Genomic DNA, 21,820 nt, shown 5'->3' on the forward strand with positions numbered 1-21,820 from the left:
CTTCTTCCAAAAGGGGAGCATCCTGCCTTGATGGTTAATTGTTGTCCTGAGGGAGATTCCTATATTGGAACTCATGATGGGGCACCTATTTCTTTTTAGAGGTGACAGATTCTCACCACATTGTTTGGAGGCAAAAGCCACCTTCCTCTCATTCCTTGAGATACTTCTCCCTCCCTCTATAGGCCCAGCGGACTTAGGATACCACCAGCATCACAGCTGCCAGGAGGTTTCACACATCTTCAGGGTCTGGTTGCAAGTCTCTGCCTCAAGGAAGGGTGGATTTTTATGACCCATGCATGGACCAGGATCAAAGGCAGTTCTGCAAACTTGGAGAGGGCCAAAGAAGACAGAATTTTAGTTTTATTAAGGACTACCAAGTTGCCAGGATCAAATTTATATTCACAGAACAGACATCCTAAATGTCTTCCTTGCACCTGGATGTATCTTGATCCAGCTGTACTGAGGATTGTGCTTTCTTTTCCTAATCCTCTGAGGTCACTGTGACTGTCCTAGGTCTGTGCTTGCATATTGCCTTCCACACAGGAGATTCTGGGCACTGTCCAATTCAGCCAGGTCTGCCCTCCTTTGGACTGAGGTATCACATTCTCAGGGGCATGGAGCTGTGCATTAATCAAAACTTTGGTTACTATAAATGTCTCAGTCATAGCTGTAATTTCTGGACGGTAGGACAGTTCACCTATGTCAGCATTCTTTCACTAGACCTTACAGCAGTACTCTCTAGAGCCTGATGCCAAAGGCCTGATGTTGTTTCCCCTGCATTCTGTGACTGGTTTAGTGACACCTGGTACAGAAGCTACCTTCTGTCCAGGCTCTTAGTGAAGCTTCATTATTTGGTACACTTAGTTTCCATCATCTAAATCATAGGAGACAGGAATGTCTCCAGAGTCCTGTTTCAGTTTTGTTGACAGCCTTCTAGAAAGGAAAAGTGCACTCCTAGATCTGCCTCCTCAGGACACCTTCATATTCCTTCCCAAGGTATTCTCAGTGACTGTTATCCAGTGCAGGACTTCACCATGGGCCAGGTCAACTGCAGCCTCAGTCCTTCCTGCCTCTTCACTGTTCAACTGTGGAGGTCAATAGGCTAGGGCCTGCACACAGAATATGGAGCCATTAGGATTTAACTCTGAAAAGAATCCAAACATGGCTGATTCCCTTCCCACGTCCCTCACACCCACGGGGTTATGGCTGTCCATGCTGTCTATTTTAGGTGCTAGGGGCCAAGGAATCCTTTGCTCTGAATACCTTAGGAGAGATTGCTATGGTATCCTCAGGGTTAGAGCAGCTTAGCCACTGGCCTCTACTCTTTTATTCCCCCATACTTTTCTCCATTCTACAGGGCTCAGGGGCCCATCACATCACCCTGCTGTGTAGAGTGTCTACATGTATTCCTCCTGCCCCTCTGAACTTTGTTCGCTTGGGCTACTGGGCCTGCTTCCCATTAGCTGCTATCCCTGTGCCTGGTGCCTGGGGATGGTCACTAGACTCTCCACATTTGGTAGTTGAATGATTACAAATGCCTTGAGGAAGCCTTGTGGTGGAGGTGCACACCTTTACTTCCAGCAACATAGGCAGGTGGATCCATGAGTTACTTGCCAGCCTGGTGTACTGAGGGAATTCCAGGATAGTCAGGGCTACACAGAGAAAACCTGACTTGGGAACTCCATGTTCCAAAGTGAGAAACCTCTTGTGGAGATAAAGGCAGAGTATCTGAGTACCTGGCTCTTGAACCTTGTAGCAAGGTGAACCAAGGTGACTTCAAGGACTTTGTCAGGGTAACCTGGGAGAGGCTGTCTTCGGTGTCTTGGACAGTATGAATAGAGGTTTCCTTTTAGATGGTCAAGCTCTCGGTCCTGAATCACCGAGATTCAGATGACCCTTGCAAATGCCCTGGGACAGAGCTCTCATGTACTTGTCCTGTACTTAAACCTAAGGATTCTCAGAATCAACCCCAGCAGACTGGAAGCTCCCAACCCTAGTTAACAGCCTGCCCTAGCCCTGTCCTCAGGGTTAGGGCAGCTTAGCCACTGGCCTCTATTCTTTTATTCCCCCATACTTTTCTCCATTCTACTTCGCTCAGGGGCCCATAATGCTACTAAACTTTAAGCTCTCTGACTATCCTCTACTAAGTAACTAGTAATTCTTTTTCTTTCTCTAGGATTATATGAAATAAATTTCAATTATTTTGTAGTATTCTCTTCTTTTAAATCCCTCAGTTTATCCTCTCATCCACAGAAAAAATGGTTAAAAAAATCTATTTCTTTACATCTCACACCTCTGAGGGTTTCTCCAGGCCTGTTAGACCTGACTTTTCCCTACTAACTGCCAATTGCTCAGAGAAGGGGAAAGAAGGAAACTCTAAGACCCTCAGTTTTTAGTCCCACACTTCTTTTCTGTTTAATCCCTTCCTTTGTTTGGCTCTGCTTACTCTCCTGGGGGTTGGGTTCAGAAAGGGGGAAGGGGATCCCACAGAGTGAAAGCAAATCTATTGTCGGGGCCCTAGGAGGGACCACCTCCCATCCCCTCTCTACTCTCCATCCAGAATACTCCCATAAGAAAATCAAATGATATTTCTCCCCCGAAAATGTGGGGGGCAAAAAGAGCTTAAACCCAAACATATATTAAAAAATTAAAATTTGAATCTGAATAGAAATGTATTTTCTTCTCTCCCTACCTACATAGTAAACTTTCTAAAGTTTTTTTTGGGTCACTTTCTCATTGAATATAATTTTTGTATCATAATTATCTAATAAAACTCATTTTTCATATTATCCCAGGCTCTTTGCTACATTTATATGGTAATAAATGCCTTTATTGAAACAGAAGATTAAATTATACTGAAATGCTCCTTTTCATTATTGATTTTTTTCCTCTCCTCTCTTGGTAGCCCATCTCACTCCCTCAGTGCTTGCTTTGCTGCTAGATCCCTTTTGTGCTTGTTTCTAGGAAAGGCTCACCTAGCAGGGATGGATTGGATCTGTGGAGCCCCTAATGAAAGAGTCTTTTGCCTTTGTGGGTGAAAAGGGGAGAGGGGGAGAGGATTGACAGACAGATTTCTATTCTTCTGACCCCACTCCCATGCCCTGCCCCTGGGCAACCCACGGTGCCCATTTGGTTTGGTTTCTATCCTGCAGAGATCTCAAGATGGCTCACATTGGTGGAAAGGAATGAAGCACTTATAAAAGAGGTGCATTCTTTTCTTCCCAAGAAACATGGAAAATTATGCATAAAATAAATCCTCTGCCAATTCAGAAGCAGAAGTACCTGATTTTTTTTTTTTGACATGCCACTTTAGGGGTAAAAACAAGGTTTCTGCTGCACACATGTGTCTAAAGCAGATTTTGGAACACAGCACCACCCAGAGTACAACAGCTTCCATGAGGTGCCCTCTTCCTCAGTTTTTGTTGGCTGGGTCAGCATAGACTGGCAGATAGTACACTGGTCCTCGGCCACGGCAAGCCTCTGGCTGCCCAGGACAGGGCAAATGCTCAGGGGGCATGCTGTCCCTACCAAGGCAGGGGACGAAACCAGGGCATTTGAGGAAGACTTTGAATGTGAAGTGAAACTTTCATTCAGTGACATTGAGAAAACTAGACTGTGTCATTCCATGAAGTCGTTCTATCTGAAAGCTCATTAGTTGATTCCATAAGACTTTTTTGAACTTTTTTTCAATTACAAATCCCCATATCCTGCCATTGTTTTCCTTTGGTTTTTCTTTTTCCTTTAAAACTTAAATAATAACATTGGGGGTTGCATGGCAGACGGTGAACAGATGAAGGAGCTGTAAGGAATTGTCTGAAACCTATTATGTGAGGTCACGAGCTTCTGAATACATTGCTGTGGTCCACAGAGGCTGGAGAAGAATAGAGGAGTTGCTGGATCAGCTATGGGAGACTTTAAAATTATTTCTAGGCAGATCATTTTAGTTTTGTTTAATCAAATAAACCGTGAGTTTTCCCATGGAGTAGGGACAACTTAATAAGAAACTAATTAGTATAATGCTGGGAATACAGGCATGAGCCAAACCAAGCCCCTGATTCATAGGACTTAGAGGCTTAAAGATAAAGATGAAGCAGAACAAAGTGAACCAGAAGGTAAATAACTTGCACTTTCAATGGTCATAGTTGCTACAAAGCAGAAGTATTAGCGATATTAGATATTAGATATGAAGATATTCATGGTGACAGAGCATCTACTGCAGGGTTCCTTAATCCCAGCAGTAAGTGCATGTGCAAAGGTGGGATGGAGTCCTCCACCTGAGAGAAAAGGTAAACAAAACAAAGGTTAGAAGCAACATCAAACCCCTTTAGGAAGCAGGAGAGCAAGCTATATCTGGTTGGTCAAGACTTCATTGACAGTGAGTTCACATTTTATCTCAAAGTATGACCAAATCCGATTTGTCTCTACTACCTGTTATCTCAACCAACCTTAGCAACAAAACTCTCAGATTCTAGACAGGGACATGGCTGCCTCCAGTAGAAACTACATTTCCCAGAATCCTATCTGATTTGGTTCTGCCCAATAAGATATAAACAGAAGTACTAGAAGCAAGTTGGGATAAGTGTCTTTAAGTGCATTCTTAGACTCTCCAGTTGATAGGAATGCTGAGGAGATCTTAGAATTTTGCCCCTGAGCTGTGTTGTAGGAGAGCAGCACCAGATGCCTGTCACCATGGCACGGGACACAGAGGTTCTGGGTAGAGACCTGGCCTTCTTGAGAGAAAATTACACTTAGATTTAAATTATACTTATTTGAGGCTTATATGCCTCATTACTAAGCCAATTCTAAATCAATGGTAACACTTAAAGACTATTTAAACAACAGTTAAAGAACTGTGTTATGACTGTTAAATTCAAATATAATTTCTGCAGTTTTTATAAGATTCCTGACTAGATACTTAGCATAAGTGTAGCGGTAAATATTAAAAAAAAAATCTCTCAACCCACACCAGTGCCGGCTCCAGCAGGTCACACGGCATCTTAATCAACAAAGCATCTCAACCCAACTTGCTACCTGTGGCCCTTTAAGGCCACACAGACCTGGCTTGTCCTTCTCCTCCTCCATCTTGGTTCTTCTCCTTTCTCGCTCTCCTCTCTTCAAATCTTTGTGCCCTCCTTACTTTTTCACTGCCCAATCACAGGCCTTGCCTTATCTTGTGCCTGCCCTCATCTGCACATAGACATCAATCCACCCATAAGAACCAAACCCTGAGAATATTTGTTTACATTTTGTTTGTTTTCTCATTAGCATAGTCATTTGGTATGGTGTTGTTTGCAAAGTACATTTGATATTATAGAAGACAAAAGTCACCAATAATGAATTCTGACTGAGGGCTTCATGGTGAATGTCAAAGTGTGACCTGTGGGGAGAGGAATGATCTATCTTGTTTAAGGAAGCAGCAGCAATGAGACAGGGAAGGAGAAAAGAAGAGGAAGGGAGAGGAGGATGGAGAGGGAACGGAGAGGGAACTTGGGTGAAGCCAAACTCAGGCTTTTATATCTACTCTGTCTATACATCAATGGGTCTCTTGAGGAAAAGATCCTACACTTGGGTTATTTCCCCAGTGACCTAAAGATCTTCCACCAGACCCTACACCAAACTATCTCCTACAGTGCAATCCTTGAGAGCTAACTGAATTCATAATGGATCTTTGTGGGTAACACATATCCAGAGTAAAGCCTGATAAGTCAGCTTTGGCTGAGTATGTCTCCATGAAGTAGTCAGTCAACCACATCCAAGAGTCATGAGATTGCCTATCTGGAGCTGTGAGGTGGACGGGTTCTCTAAAGGAAGGTCTGGGCAAGGAGTAAATGATACGCATTTCTCCAGCACTACGGGAGGATGAGGAATAATTAATAGCATGCTATGGAATAATCTACAGTCAGGAAGTCATCCTTTCCATGGATGTCCAACACCATGAACAATGGGGCTCAGAAGGCTAAATTTCTCATAGGCAAAAGAGTGAAGCTGGACCCTTTCCTCTTATCATATACCAACGTATGCAATAAAACTCAAGATGGAGATAAAACTTAGAATATGCAGGCACAAGTCTCCTTGACTTAACATTTGTCTGTAATTTCTTAAATATGGCAACAAAAGGATGAGGCAGTGGAGTGAAAAAGTAAGAGACAGCCGTTGTGGCACATGACAGTTCTCTTCAAACACATAAGAGGCAAAGGCAGGAGGCCCACTACCAGTTCGAGACAAGCCTAGTCTACTTTTTGGGGCCCTGCTTAAATGAATGAATGAATGAGTTGGACTTACACCCAAATGGAAAAGTTTGTGATGTAATGTGTCTGCATACTGGAATATTATCCAGCCTTTAGGGGGGCAGAGTTTAGCCATGAGTACCTCCAGAAACAGCTTCAGTGAGACAAATCAACTGTATTGGAGTGAACAAGGTAGATCTTGGGGAGTGGGTAGGGATTTTCAGGGTAGGTCTCCATTATTGGCTAGGGCTGGGACAATTCACTTACATGAAGAGGAATTCCGAGAACCAACTGGCAAGTTCTTATCAGGCAAGAGGAAGCTGAAGCTGTAATCTGGCCATAGGCTGTGTGACTTTCCTCAGAGGTTTTTTTGTGGGGTGGGGTGGGGGATTTACAGGCAGGAAAGGCTGATTGGTCATAACACAGTACCTAATTATTATATGGTGGAAAGGACTGAGTGGGACTTCTGTGCAGTGGGACCATGTAGCACTTGCAGGAAGCTTTGTGCAGTGACCAGTAGGTCAATTATCTTAAAATCACAAGAGGTATTAGTATTAGCTCATTAGTCTGCAATTTGTCTGTCAGCTCCATCAGGTCACTGGAGAAGGTCTAAACCTAGAGGGCAAGAGCAGCCTGTGTTACTCTCAGGTCAGCAGCTGATGCTGGCTGACTGCCATTAACGTGGACCTCAGCTGGAGCTATCTGCTAAACAGTCATGGATGACCTCTCCATGTGCTCACTTAGATTCCTTACAGCATCGTACTAGGTCAAAGGAGTTTTGGAAGAGTCAGGAAGATGCTATCCCTTGTCATATCACCTAGCCTTGAAAGTTACCTAAAATCCTCCTGAAGGTCACTGACTTAAAGTCAGGAGGAACCGTGACTCACAATGGTGGGTTGAAGGAAGACACTCTGGCTGAGACCCTTGGTAGCTTTTGACCAACCCTTCAGCTCCTTTCCCACTCAGCTGTCACATTGTCATATTTTGAGAGAGTAGGCAAACAAGGCAGAAGTGAACTACATCCTCTGTTATAAGAAGATGGTGTAAAAAGACGAAAATGCTACCATCCTGGGAGAAAGGGATTGCTCGTTCAGCAAAACGCACATGAGGACAGTGCAAGGTGGGTGACAGCAGTGAGTGTGGCCTAGTGCTCTGTCACTAAAACTTGTCCTAATGCTCCCCTTATTTCTTAACCATAAAAGTACTTGGCCACACTTTTACTACTTTAAACTATCTTTGTGAAAGAATGGACAAGTGCACATCAAGATATGGGGTCTCTCATACACACATGCATTATCACATATCTTAAATACAAAGTAAGAAAGGAAATATGGAAATATGTTACGTTTATATTGGGCATCATCAATATTCCTAATTAAAATACAAGATCCAGTTATAAAATGGGAACTATGGAATCCAAATATTGATTTCTCTGTTGTTAAATGAATATTAATTAATCAAAGGAATGGTTATAAAGTCTCCTGAGAGATAACCTTGGTAAAACCGTTGCTCATAAAAAAAGAGAAAAGTATGGTATGTGTGTATGTGTGTGTGTGTCTGTGTGTGTGTGTGTGTGACAATTGGTTATAGAACAGCATTGGTTGTTGTTTCTCAGGAGCCATTTACCAAATGTTTTCTCATTTGTTTGGAAATCCAGAATTTGCTAGTGCGGTGGCTAGTGGAATGTGGGATGGTAAAACAACACCAGAAAGTTTGCTAAGGTGGAGCAGTTTGAGACCCAGAGAGTTGGTGGGCACACACCTGAGACTTAGGTGACAGATTCCTGGCCTGGAACATGTGCCACATTCCCCACATAAGGAAACCTGGCCTGTAGTCTTGTGGGCCCAGAGCAGAGTTCTCCATGCTAATGAGGTACCTAGAGGCCCTGAGGACTTGGCCAATAAGCTTCCCTTCCAGACATTCCTCCATCCAAAAGGTATTTAATCTTGGGTCCACCCTGAGATGTAGGGTATGGATCCATTTTCTGCCATGAATAATGAATGAACAGTTTAGAAACATGGGCTGTCTTTCATCAAGATCCACCAGGGCAGCGTGGAAAAGGCCTACAGAACCACAGCTAAGTCTCCTGTAGAAGGCTCATCTGTACTCCCAGACAACCACCACCAAGCTAAGGACAGTCACAGCAGCTAAGCTGGAAACCCTCTTCCTCCATCCCTACTCCACCACTCCTGCCCCAGGCTAGATGCTGTCCTCAGCCTGCAGGTCCTCTGACTCAGTTCTAGGCTGTTCCAAGACTCCCAGCAGCATCTGGATGTCGGAGAGTCAGAGGAACCCCGCAGCACCACCCTCATTGCAGGCCAAAGACCCCTGAACCAGCTCTGGCTTTCACACATCTCAGACTGTGCTTTCCCTCACCTGGAGCTGAGTCTTCCCTGAAACCCAGCACCCAACTGGCTATGGCTGGGTAAGCACAGTCAAACCCCTCCCCAACCAAAGATGTTTTGCCTCCTGAGCTGCCATCCCTGCCCTGAGGTGAGCAGAACGCAGACCAACAGTGGCATGCAGTTATTCTCTTGCCTCCTCTTCCCTATCTTGGTGTTAAAAGCATGCATCACCACATCTGACTTTATTATGTGAATTTAAGGAATCAAAATCAGGTTGTCTTCATTCTTGGAAGGCAAGCAGTCTACCAACTGAACTATCTCCCTCATCCAAGAAAAAGAATGATCTTCTTTTTAAAGTATATGACTTGAATGGTTTTTGAAAAATCATGAGGAAATACTTGCTAGAAATAAAATACCATAGCCAAAGTATTTATAAACACATGAGTCATTTAAAGAAGTTTGGAGATGCCTAGAAAACATCTATAGCATTTGCACATGATAATAAAGTAAAAACGAATATCGGAAAGGAAAGGGTCTTGACTCACCCGCGCTAGGTGGCTGAGTGGGCTGAGTCAATGAACAATTCTATTCAAGTTTTCCTCCCTAGAAGGAATGAGAGGTCCAGGTAGCTGGGATGTGATTTTTGTGTTAAAATAAAAGGTTCACAGGAGACAGGTTACCTCTTTATTGCCCAAGTTCTACCAGGCAAAAAAATAGAATAACCCAGAGTGGGGGATAAAGTATTATTTGGGGAAGCAATAATTGGCCCCAGTCATGTGGTCTGAGCTGTAGAAGTTATGAAGTGTTCTGTTTGTTCTATAGGAGCATAAATATTACAGACTGTTTTTCAAGATGAAAAATAAAAGCAAAAAAAAAATTTTCTGGTTGCCAATCATCTATCTTGGTGGCTTTTCCTTTGGCTATGATAAAAATACCCAACAAAAGCAACTTAAGGGTGCAGAGTTCAAGGTTATGTCCATAATTAGAGAAGGCTCAGCATCAGGGGCTTAGGGCAGCTGGTCACATCACAGCCGCAGTCAGGAAACAGAGAGCGAGGAAACGGGACAACGGCTCTTACACCTTGTCATGTGCTCTACCATTGGTGCTAGACATGATGCAAGATCACAGAATCCCCCACAGGCACCACCTAGACTCGATCTCCCAGATGATTCCACATTCATCAGGTTGACAACTGAGATTAAGCATCACAACACCTCATGGAAAAGCACACCATAATCATTTCCACTCACCACCCCCACAGAAATATTAAACACAGAAATTACCAGCAATTCTACTTCTACATATATGCCAAAGAGGACCTTAAGGGTTGACAGCCGAGCTAAGCATGACGGACATAGTTTGATCCCTGAGACCCATATGGTAGAGAGAGGAAGCTAATTCCCTTTAGTTGTCTTCTGATACACACATGCACACACACCACACAGACCCAGACAAAGACGCACACAGAGTAAATAAGTAAAAACATAATTAAGATATTTGTAAACTAATGCTCATATAAAAATAGATGGAAAGATGTCAAATAGGTGTCATCCAACAAATGGACAAACAGAAATGTACTGGATCCATTCAATGGACTATTATTAATCAGCTCTTTAAAAAGAATGGATTTTTATATGAAACCACAACATGGGTAAATAAGTGATATATTAGTACAGAACAAATGTTTCATGATTTCACATGTATGAGGAACAGGCAAATCCATAAAATGTAAGCAAGTGGATCAGGAGCTCTAGAGGAGAAGCACTGAGTTACTCTTTAACTAATACAGAATCCTTATTTCTGGTGGTGCACATTTTAGGAATGATGGTGATGGTGGTTTCACAGTAGCGTTTAGTCACTTAATGTCACTGTATCCTTAAAATAGTTAACGTTGTGACATCTGTGTTTCCTGAATTTCACCACAGATCAGCTTTAACAGTCCACCTCTCTGACTTCCCTCTCTTCCATGTACTTTGTGAGAGACAGACACACCTGTTTCTTTCCTACCCACTACTGTGGTCCTGAGGCAGGCTCTGCCCACTGCACTCATTAATTAACAAACTGAATGTAAGAACATCTAAATCCAAAATTAGGGATAGAGGTATTAGAAATATTTTGAAATATTCATGGTATTATTTTCCCTATCTCCAAGGTTAACGATCTTCATCTAAGAATCAGACTTAAGGGATTCAGAATCAGATCTTGCCCTGTAGACTCAGACAATATCTCTATTTTCCTCTGGGCCAAATTTCCCCATAAAATAGAACTATAAGAACAGTGTACCATGCTTGACCACAGGTCCCAGGAGTAACATGAACCTAACTGGGCAGACCTCATTCTGTGATGAGCAGGATAAAGAGTCAGGTGACTTGTGGATGACAGCCTGGAGATCACCTGGCTCTCCCTGCCTTGGCAACTGTAGATTTTCCTTTTCTCATCCTCCTATCTTGGAAAGAAGAGAAACACTGGGTTGGATCCCTGAATTTGCTTATATGGCTAGATCTTTACTATTTTAATGATTCCCTCTATGCCTTTCCTGGGCTTCTGTATCATTTTTTTTATCCTACTGCCTACCAGCAACAGCACCCACAAGGGAGACCCAAAAATATCCTTGCTTAGTTGGTGGAGGAGCCCATCCTGGCCCAAGGGACTGAGTTTCTACAGTTGAAGAAGGGCTATAGTTAGCATGTTGACATTATATTGCAAGTAATGTAAACAGTTGGTTTTGCAATGAAGGTGTTCTGTAAATACACTGTCAGTTATGAAGAAAGAGTAGGCATGAGGATACTGTAACTGACACTTTTTATTGGTGCATGAAACCCAGCTAGAGAGACATTGGTTTGGTTGTACAGTTTGGTTTTTACCCTGGGTATATAGATCTGCAATGTAACAGAGGTTGGGGAGGGTGTTAAACTTTTCACTCTTGAAAATGTAAGCTGGAAATGTACTTGTCGGAGGGGAAGGAGCAGCCCATGGACTGTAGGGTCTTTAAAGGTGTCCTGGTGTTTACTTACTGAGCTATTACTGCCCAACTCTCATGTTAGCTGTGACAAAATAGCTCTAGATCTTGATCGATCTATCTGGAGGAAAATGATTACCCCAGTAGAGAGACACTGCTCTTTCACAATCCTATAAACTGCAAGATGGACAGTGGGTGTTCTCTACAGTGGTGATTGTATCCTACTAGGAAACATATCCCAAGTTACTCAAGAAAAAAAAAAACAAAACAACAACAACAGAAAAGCATGAAGTCAACAATTATCACTCCCTCCCAAACTGTGACTTAGCTCCACTCAGGCTGCTCCACCTTTGTATCCATGGTTACACTACAGACGAAGCCACAGGAAACAACTAGTATATCCATTATGCAATCAATAGAAAGAGCTAGGGTTAGCTTAGGGTTTACCGTGATCTCCTGTTATTCTTGCTTATATCTGAATGAAACCTAATTGTTTCATTTAGGTAGTTTAAATGGATTTAGTTTTTTAAATACTTAGACTCCTATTATGCTACTTGGTCTAGTAACGTGATTCTCCAGCCTTACTACTTACCCTGCTCATCACAGAGTGAGGTTTGCCCCAGTTAGAAGGCTCATGTACACCTGCATCTGATGGTCCTTTGACTCTCTCCCTAACACCAACAACTAACTTAATTTGCTTAGAGCCTTTCTGTATGGAGACCTGGAAGGTGGCCTCTGTCTAGCTGCCTTCTGAGCTGTAGCACTGTGGCTTTGATTTTGGCTCCAGTCATGTTTCTTTATGCATCCCATTTATTAATAATGTCCTTTGACTCTGTCTGGATGATTTTTAAAATTTATTTTCCTCTTTGCTTATCCACTGTCTTGTAAAACATCCTGAGCTTCTTCACAATGGGTTCAACAGTGCATTTTCCTTTAGAACAGGCCGTGAAGTTCTTAGTCCAGAATGGGCCTAAGATTGGCCCAATATGAAGACTTACGTATATCCTTTCTCTTAGTTTAATTTCAACTGCATCCTTTGTAGGGTGCTCCACAAGCTAATAGACCAATAGACATGGGAAACCTTACAAGGTACCAACCTTAGACAAGGAACTACAGCTAGCTAAGGAAAGCTGAGAGTGAGAGAAAATAGTCCTCCTCATGACAAGAACCCTAATTGGTTATCCAATACCAGGTGGTTATCCCTGAAAACATTCATACAAATAACAGAAAACAATTCTGCTACTTGTATTTATATATTTATGTGTTTTATGTATCATATATGCATATATATGAATCATCAATGATATAACATATGATATATATATATATATAGATATGTCTATCTATCTATCTATACATACATACGTACATACATATGACAATCTTGATTAAAGAAAAAGAGGATGTGAATTTGAGATGGACCAAGTGGGCATGTGAGGAGTTAGAAGAAGGAGAGGGGAGGGAGGGGGTGATAAAATTACATTTTAAATTAAAGTTTACATAAAAGTAGCTAGAGGCTAAGTCTTAGTCAGCATCAGAATTGACCCCAGCATTTTCCTTTCCATCCACCAGCTATGACAGATAAAAATGACTAAGAGACTACACATCCCATTTCCTTCTTGTTCCTCTTCATTTCCTACGCAAGCAGTGAGACAGCTCCTTAGGACTATGTTGTATCACTTTACAATTGCCCTGGAAAGGTCTCCTAGTAACTGACACAGAAAACTGCACCTCCACATCACAAGTAACTCTGCATCCACCCAGAAATCAAAGTTTCCCAAACCAGCCTGGTCGTGTTTCTTTTTCCCACTAGCATGCTCTAACAAGTCAGGTTTGGGCTCACAAACCCTGCTTCTGCCACCACCTGTCGTCTTTCAAAGCCAATTACAAGATTAGAAAGAACAAGACACATGAGAAGCCTAACTACTGATACCTCCTACAAGTTCACAGTCTTCCCTCAATCCACATCCCGCTTTCATAATTTGCTATACTTACACTTCACTATAATCACTGAATCACACTATTTATCATGGAGAAAGTGTGCAGATCCAAACCAGCCAAAGTAGCAAAATACAGGACAGTCTTCCTGAGGAGGTTCCAAACAAGTTTTTCTTCTTCCTGTAAGTGCACGTGAACAACTCCGGGCACTAACGAGTAAAAATCACAGAGCACACACAGGCAAGAGAGTACATCTAAGCTTCTATTTTCAGAGTCTGAACTGGGTTTTTATTACATGCACAAGACTGACTAATTGGTAACATGATGGAAGCTGGTCTCTAGATCAACTGAACCATGTGGCTCATCGTCCCCTGGTTTACATAGTTGGCTTTCTGGAATGGTCAGACTCCACTTGGAATCACATGAGTAGCCTTTTAAATGTGGTCAGTTTCTACTGAAATACGAGACTCCCATCATGTGTGGCATAGACTACCAAGGTGAGAAAAGAAACTAGCTATCTTTTTGGATGAAGTCAAATTGCTTACCGTGTAACCTACACCTCACACTTTAAACACATAACTAACTTGAATAAGTAACTGAGTCAAAGTTAAGAGCTAAAGTTATGGGCTGGAGAGATGCCTCAGTGGTTGAGAGCACTGACTGCTCTTCCAGCGGTCCTGAGTTCAATTCCCAGGAAACACATGGTGGCTCAGAATCATCTGTAATGGGGCTCTGATGCCCTCTTCTGGTGTGTCTGAAGACAGCTACAGTGTACTCATAAAATGAATAAAGCTTTTTTTACGTTATAAAAAGAGCTAACATTATAAAACTCACACATTAAAACATAGGTGTAAATTTTCATGACATTGTATGTGGCAGTTTTCCTGTCTGTGACTCCAAAACTGCAGTATCAAAAACAAAATAGATAAACAAGACTTGACTGTATTCATGTTTAAAATAAAGTTCACTGTCAGAGCCAAAGGAAACTCCAATTCCCCTGACTCCAAGAGGCAGTCCAAATATCCAGGTATGAGCTCAGCCTGGACTACAGGAGGGTTTCTGGTGGTTAGATAATAGCCAGCATCCCTCAGGAATTGTGAAACTCATTGCTATCTATGAAAGGCAGAGAGACAAATGGCTACCTGTGGTATCTGTCAGCACACCAATGCTCACGCTGGCCTTCAGGCTCCTTCAGTATAACAAGTACCCATCCCATATTTCCCAGTCCATGCGAGCATACTAGCCCTTCCCAGCTCCTCCTCTGCCCTAAACTTTCTATAGGTACTAATTCTCTTTTTAATACTGCTATTCCTCTCTTCCTCTCTCTTCTTCCCCCCCTCACTCCCTTCCCGCCCTCCCTCTCTCCCTCCCTCCATCCCTCCCTCTCTCTGAAAAACAAAAAGAAACACCCAAAAAGATGAAAATCAAAACAAACAAAACCAAGACAAAATGGCCAAAATAAAACAGAAACTATACCAACACTGAGTTTGTTTTGTGTTGGACAACTACTCCTGAACCTGCTCTTAAGTGTGGTTGATATGCCCAGTGACACCTCACTGGAGAAACCTGAATTTCCCCTTACAAGTGGGCATTAATTGCAAATAGCGTCTTGGTTAAGTATAGGGCTGGAGAGATAGTTCAGCTGTGAAAGGCTAGGTTCACAAAGAACTATATATTTTGAGTTTTGATCTCTTTTTAAAAATCAGGCCATTAGTCCCACCATGAGGTCTCAGAGCCCCACCCTCTTTACCTCTTTAACTTTCCCTCAAATGATATCACATCAGGGATTACAACCTTAACCATGTGAATGCTGGAGAAGACAGCACTTGGTCTTCCCACCTTTCAGGGAAGCTTCCTTCTGGGCCAGCCACACCCACCCCAGGGTGCATCCTGGGCTGGCTTCCCAGCACAGTGTCTTGGGCATCAGCTCAAAGAGAAGCCCAGGAAGGACTTGCAGTGGGTCTCACATTGCTGCTGACCTCCAAGCGATGGAGAGGAGGTCAAAGAGAGGGGAAGAGCTGGACCACAAACTCTAAACGTACCGTAGGAGGACCAGAGATGAAAATGGGTATAGTGTGTGAGTCACTGAATGGACAGTTGGACAGACAGGGACAGGCTGCAACCTGCTCTGTGTCTTCAGGGCAGAGTGAGAAGGACACAATAACCTATGTGCTTACAGAGTTGATCACAAGGAGAGGAAAAGAGACACTGCTATTCATGAAGGTAGACCTCTGGGACAGATAGCAGTAATCCACTTAACTTGACCCCAGGTTTCCCAAATTTACCTAAGGACACCTATTAACCCCCTCAGGGAACCTTCTTGTAAAATTTAGTGCAATCTTCCTATTTCATCGGCTTAAATTTCCAATATTTATACCTACAACCCTGCGTGAGTATCTGCATTAGTAACAGCTGGATTCTGGAGCTTTAAGTGTCAAGAACCTCTACACCTCTAATGCCTTTCTTCCCATAAGACATAATTAAGGCTCAAACTTCCTATAGTGAGATTACCAAGCACCACTGTGGATTGACTACTAGCCACACTGTTAAATAAAGTGCTTTAAATATTTTTTTAAAAATATCAATTAAAGAAATGATGATTGACTGCCCCCTGGAGTCCACAAAATAGAAACAAATGGAGCACTATCAAATTCCTTCTATGAAGCCACAATTATGCTTATCCTAAGGCACACAAAGACCCAACAAAGAAAGAGAACTTCAGACCAAATTCCGTTATTAATATCAACCCAAAAACACTCAATAAAATTCTTGCAAGCTAAATCCAAGAACACATCAAAACGATCATCCATCTTGATCAAGTATGCTTCATCCCAGGGATGAAGGAATAGTGCAATATATGAAAATCCATCAAGGTAACCCACTATATAAACAAACTCAAAGAAAAAACAGCATGATCACTCAATTCACGGCTAAGATGCATTTGACTAAATTCAACACCCCTTCATGAATAAAGTCCTGGAAAGATCAGAAATTCAAAGCCCACACCTAAACATATTAAAAGCAATATAGAGCAAGCCAGTAGCTAACATTAAACTAAATGGAGAGAAACGTGAAGCAATCCCTCTAAAATCAGGGCCTAGACAAGACTGCCCACTGTCTCCCTACTTATTCAATATACTTCTCGAAGTCCTAGCCAGAGAAATCAGACAGTGAAATGAGCTCAAAGGGCTACAAATTGGAAGGGAAGAAGTAAATTATTAAATTTTAATGTTACTGAGTATGTTAAATCAAAAGCATATTAAAACTCCAAAGTAAACAAAACACCTGTTCAAAATCCCAAACAGAAAAGTATCGAATTCTCAAATCAGTCTTTTATCTTTGCCCTTCTGTTATCAAATTAATATAAATCTTAACACTCCCACATTAATGTCCCACTGACTTTAGAAATACATGAATTCTGTTCCTATTCCTTAACACTACCATGTTTAATGCATGTTCTCAAATAGCTGTTTCCTGAATAATACCATATAAGCCCCACTGCCATCTCGAAATTTTCAGTGGTTAATAGAAACAACACCATCTTTTATTTTCAGATATTCTACGCATACAACTCGTTTTTTCCTGATTTTGATCCAAACTCTCTTCAATCAACATACAGTAGATTCTTAATTGGTTAACATGAATTTTTCTAAGTACAACTTATTGGGAATGTGTGTATGGAAGAGGCAATACAACAGAGCACAACAGAAATGGACTTAGTCAAAACACCTACATTTATGCCTCTTACTAAGTTAATTCATAAGCAGCATGCTTACCAGAGTGTATCTCTGACAGATTGCTCTGATAATGACTAACATTGGTTAATCTCATTTTATAAAGTATAAAGTAGCATGCTGTATTTGAATTTGTTTCAATGAAGTTAGAAAAGTCGCCCCCACTAGATTTTCCTATCTTAGCTGCCTTTATTCACTGAATTGAATTGTAGTAAACTATTATGTCACATCCACTCAAAATCGATTCATGAAACATAATATTAAGGAAAAGCTAGAATACATAACTTGTTTATATGTGTGCATACATGTTAAGAAGCTAAAAATGTCAGTTAGTTTTTAAAAGATTAACTTAATAAAAACTTTAGAAATGAAAAATCGTCAAATCATGTTTTGCTTTTATCTACTTAAAGCCATATTTGCTATTTTGTTTCCTACATGAGAACTACCTTATTCCTTTGAACAGTAAATCCCCTTTGTGTTATTTCATGCTAATGAAATGGCAGGGAGTAAGATTATTAAATTTTTTCCTTCTTTCACTATCTTACAATTTCAGTTTTATTCTAAATGGAACTATTATATATGCTATGCATCTTCTGGACTATTTAGAACCTGACTTGATTTGATTTCCTAATAGACAATCTATCCATCTCTACTCAATTTTTTATTCAAAAATAAACTCAAAACAAAAAAACATTAGTTCTCTAATTTTTATAGGATTCCATTTCTCAATATCCCATTCTTGTATGGATGAATTTACAATATATTTACACTTGATGGTTCTTTTTACTGGTGTCTGTACCATAATACATGGATATATTTCAACTTAGAAGTGTAATATTTCACCAGTTAACCAGAGTATAAGTTATAATGCACCGATTCTCAGTACTGCAGCAGTACTATTAAATGTCTAGAACATTTCTGGATGTCACCAGTGAAGTAAACTTCTGGCATGTGGTAGGCAGCCAGGGATATTTCCATAACAATGGATTCCCATAACAAAGTATTACTGGGACCAAAACCTCTACAGGGATATGATGAAAAATCCTGTAATGGGTACCTCTAGAACTAAAGATCAAAATAATTGTTTGGGAGAACTTGCTTTTCATTGTTCATAATAGTGGTTTGCTTGCTTACAAAAATTAGAAAAAAAATCTCAAATGTCTTCTAAATGTATTCTGTGTACAAAAGTAAAATGAATGTTTGAGAAAAGTTTACTGAGAATGAAAATAAAGCAGTAAATATTATAGGATGCTTGATTTGGGCTTAAACTACCTGTTTCACCAGAGTAAATATAAAATCGGTTTCATCCTAATAGTGTAAAATGTATTAAAGAAAGCGCACCATATCCTGGTCCTTATCCTTGAGTAGGTGGCACTCAAAACCAAGAAAGCAAAGAACTCCATTTTAATAAGACCTAATGCCTACAGTATGCTCAATATTGTTGTATTTAAAACACCCACTACTGATAAATGCTTTAGTTACTTCTTTTAAAATATGATCAAAACCACTCTACAACCAAATACTTGTAAGTCAAATTTTGATGTTCAAGAAAGTGTTAAGTTTTAAACTTAAGAGATAGGGCCTTATTATGTAACTCTGGCTGGCCTGAAGCTTGCTATGAAGACCAGACTGGCTTCAAACTCATGCCTCTATTTCTTGAGTACAACAGATTTTAAAGGACGTCTTATGTTGCCAAAGTTGACTTGAATTTCTAAAGGGCTCAAGTGATCCTCTTGCCTTGGCCTCTGGTCCCCACTCACCCCAATAGTTGAGATTTTCCACACATCTACATGCCCACTACTGACACTGGTGGAAAAGTATAATCTTACCCACCAATAGACTGTAATAGCATACTGAAAACAAATTGTAATAAATTTAAGGCAGATTAATTATATCTCCAAATGTGCCATGACTTAACGGGAAATATTAGAATACCAGCAATGAACTTGGAGGCTAGCACACACAAACTTTGCTATTATGTACAGTAACATATTCCATTATATTTGAATATCCACATAACAAATAGTGCTAGAAGCTGAGAATACTGTTATTAAAGATTTTAGGATAACGTTTTTGAAATGCAATTAAATCACTGTACTAGGCAAATTTCCATGTATGTCACAAATACTAGCTAATATAAAGTCTGAAGTCCTCACATTTCAAACACTAATGTAGTGAGTAACTGTCCGGTATTGTGCGATCTTAATTACTGTAATAGATAATTCACAATTGTGATTCACAATTATTGCAAATGTTTACAAGAGTCCAACTTAATTTTCACATCTGTCCTAAACTGTATGAATTTCTTCCTTTACCTTTAAAGTGCAAAAAATTATAAACAAGATGCAATATACAAGGGATTTGTGACTAAATGGCCATCAACGTTTACAGTACTGATTCTGAGGCAGAGTCTTACTGTAGCCTAAGTTATCCTGGAAGCTCTAAAGCTAGCATCCTGTAGTGGGGTACAGCACGTGTCCTGTCTAGCTATCCCCTCCTTCACCCTTTCCTCAACCCAGCTAGGCCTCTGGCTCTCCCCCAGCCCATGCACACCAGAAGTTAAACACACAGCTGAGGCAAAGCTGCCTCCACCACTCAGGCACCACTGTCCACAGAGCCTGACCAATGGCAGCCTGTGAAGGCCCGCCTCCAGCCTCCCAATAACCATACTTGCTAAGTCACCCTAGACACAGCAGCTAATCCAAAAGTCCACAGGCTCTGAGGCTGCCAGCTTAGGCGCCACCTGGCAAAGGAGCCCGCACTGACTCCTACCCGGAAGCTGCTCCAGACAAGGGCCTGTGCGGCAGGGTGGGGCGTGGGCGGCCGCGGGCCTGACCCAAGGCCTACTCCTCCAGGCACCTCCGCCCAAAGGCAGGAAAGGGCTGTCACAGGATGCCCAGGTCCTGCACATGGCCCACCCTGGACCAGCCCGAGGTCCCCAGGGCTCCCATTGGCCACCGGCCGACCGCCATCTTCCCGGGGCCCCTCAGTGCTTGTGTAGGCCGCAAAGTCAGCAAGGCCACGACTCCCGCCCTCCAGGCCTAACCCTTGGGGCTGTCCAGTGGGCGAACTGGACAATTCGAAGGAACCCCTTTTGCCCTCTCCCCATTTCTTTGTGCTACACCTAAAAAGCCGAATTTCAACCCCGTGTAAGGAATCTGCAGCTTAGGGCTGGTCTTCACTGTCACCCGGGACCTCCCCTCGACTCACCATGATGGCGGCTGGAAGTCCGGTTGAAAAATAACTCGAAGGTGGCACCACCAAAGCCATGTGGCTAGCAGCTACTTGGGGCAGCTGCGGAGTGGCAGCCTGGCCGCCAACGGGCAAAAAGCCAAGGTGGCTGTGGAAGGAGAGCCGAGGGCCTCCAAGGCAGCTGAGCAGACTTGGCGGGAGCCTGTGAAACACTGAGGTGTGGGTGGCTCGCCCTAGGGAAAGACTGTGGGTGGCTGGCCTTGTCCTGGGCTTCAGCCAATGGGCAGCAGCCCTCGGCCCTCGCCGGGGGGCCTGGGGACCCACGTCGCCCACCCGAGTATGTGAGGGGTACGCATAGAGCATGCGCGAGGAACAGTGCTCAGTGCAGAGCTAGGCCGGAGCCTCACAGATGTACAGACTTGCGCCACTCCCCTGCCCCCCAGAACCGTGTCTGAAGACCCTTTGAAACAAGTCCTGTGCAGAACCGTGGTCAGAGTTCTGTCAGGAAACCATTTATTCAGGTCATTCCCTCAAAATGGCGCCTGCAATACATAGGGTTATCCTGTCTGAAAAGCTCGGCGACCAAACTGAAAAGTAACAAAATGCCCGTAGAAAGAGAAAATAACAGGCCCGTCTAGAAAGAAGGCCTTGCCTGGCCTTGCCCCTTTACCCCTTTCGCCAGCCACATTTAGCAGATGAGTCCGGTTGCATATTGGAGGACATACTCACAGACTGGCCCTTCAGCCGTCAGGACTTATGTTTTTCCTTCCGTTTTTTTCTCCCTTTCCGATGATAAGTGCCTGAATTATCAGGTACAAGGGACATACAGCAGTGAACATGCAAGGGAATATTTCTCCCCTCGTGGCACTTAAGTTGCAATGCGAGCTTTTCCTTGTAAACTTTACAGAAACCAGCTAGGCTGTGAAAATCTCATATCACAGAACCCCTTAAGCGCCTTATTCCGTCATGACTACCTTTTGTACTGAAGAAAAGTATTACGTGTTTTTCTTTTTCTTTTTCTTTTCTTTCTTTCTTTCTTTTTTTTTTTTTTTTTTGAACTGGCAAAACGAGAGACTTAAAATTGCCATTAATGATACAGTAATGCTGGATAAAATGATAATAACATAAAAAATAAAAAATATTAGGGATGATGCACCCATTTAAAAGGGGGGGGGGATTCCAAGGTCCGGAAAATGAAAATAAATTGGAAACTGCAGTGGTGAAGATCCGATTCTCCGCTGGCCTTTGATTGGTGACTACATCGTGGTGTGAATGGTCTAACAACAGGCCTGGACTGTCCTAATTTTAGTACAGAGAAAAAAAAAACCACCACACCTATCTGGAGTGGTTGGTTAAAGAGCATGGACAGACGGTTCTAACCTCTAGCTCTAGGCATAGTTGTGTGGGCTGGAGGGAAACTTTGAA

General features: G+C 42.2%; 2 long non-coding RNA genes across 2 annotated transcripts in view; one reads left to right on the forward strand and one right to left on the reverse strand.

Annotated features, from left to right (window-relative positions):
- The window catches only part of LOC134479843 (uncharacterized), a 29,998-nt gene extending 8,459 nt beyond the window's left edge, over nt 1-21,539 (reverse strand). Inside the window, exon 1 of the long non-coding RNA XR_010053639.1 lies at nt 203-21,539. This is a non-coding gene — a long non-coding RNA (uncharacterized LOC134479843). The remainder of the gene's footprint in view (nt 1-202) is intronic.
- Nucleotides 1-21,820, forward strand: part of LOC134479840 (uncharacterized) — a 61,901-nt gene that overhangs the window by 13,676 nt on the left and 26,405 nt on the right. The window lies entirely within an intron of this gene.

This window comes from Rattus norvegicus, chromosome 7, assembly GCF_036323735.1.
Source record: "Rattus norvegicus strain BN/NHsdMcwi chromosome 7, GRCr8, whole genome shotgun sequence".
Lineage (NCBI taxonomy): Eukaryota > Metazoa > Chordata > Mammalia > Rodentia > Muridae > Rattus > Rattus norvegicus.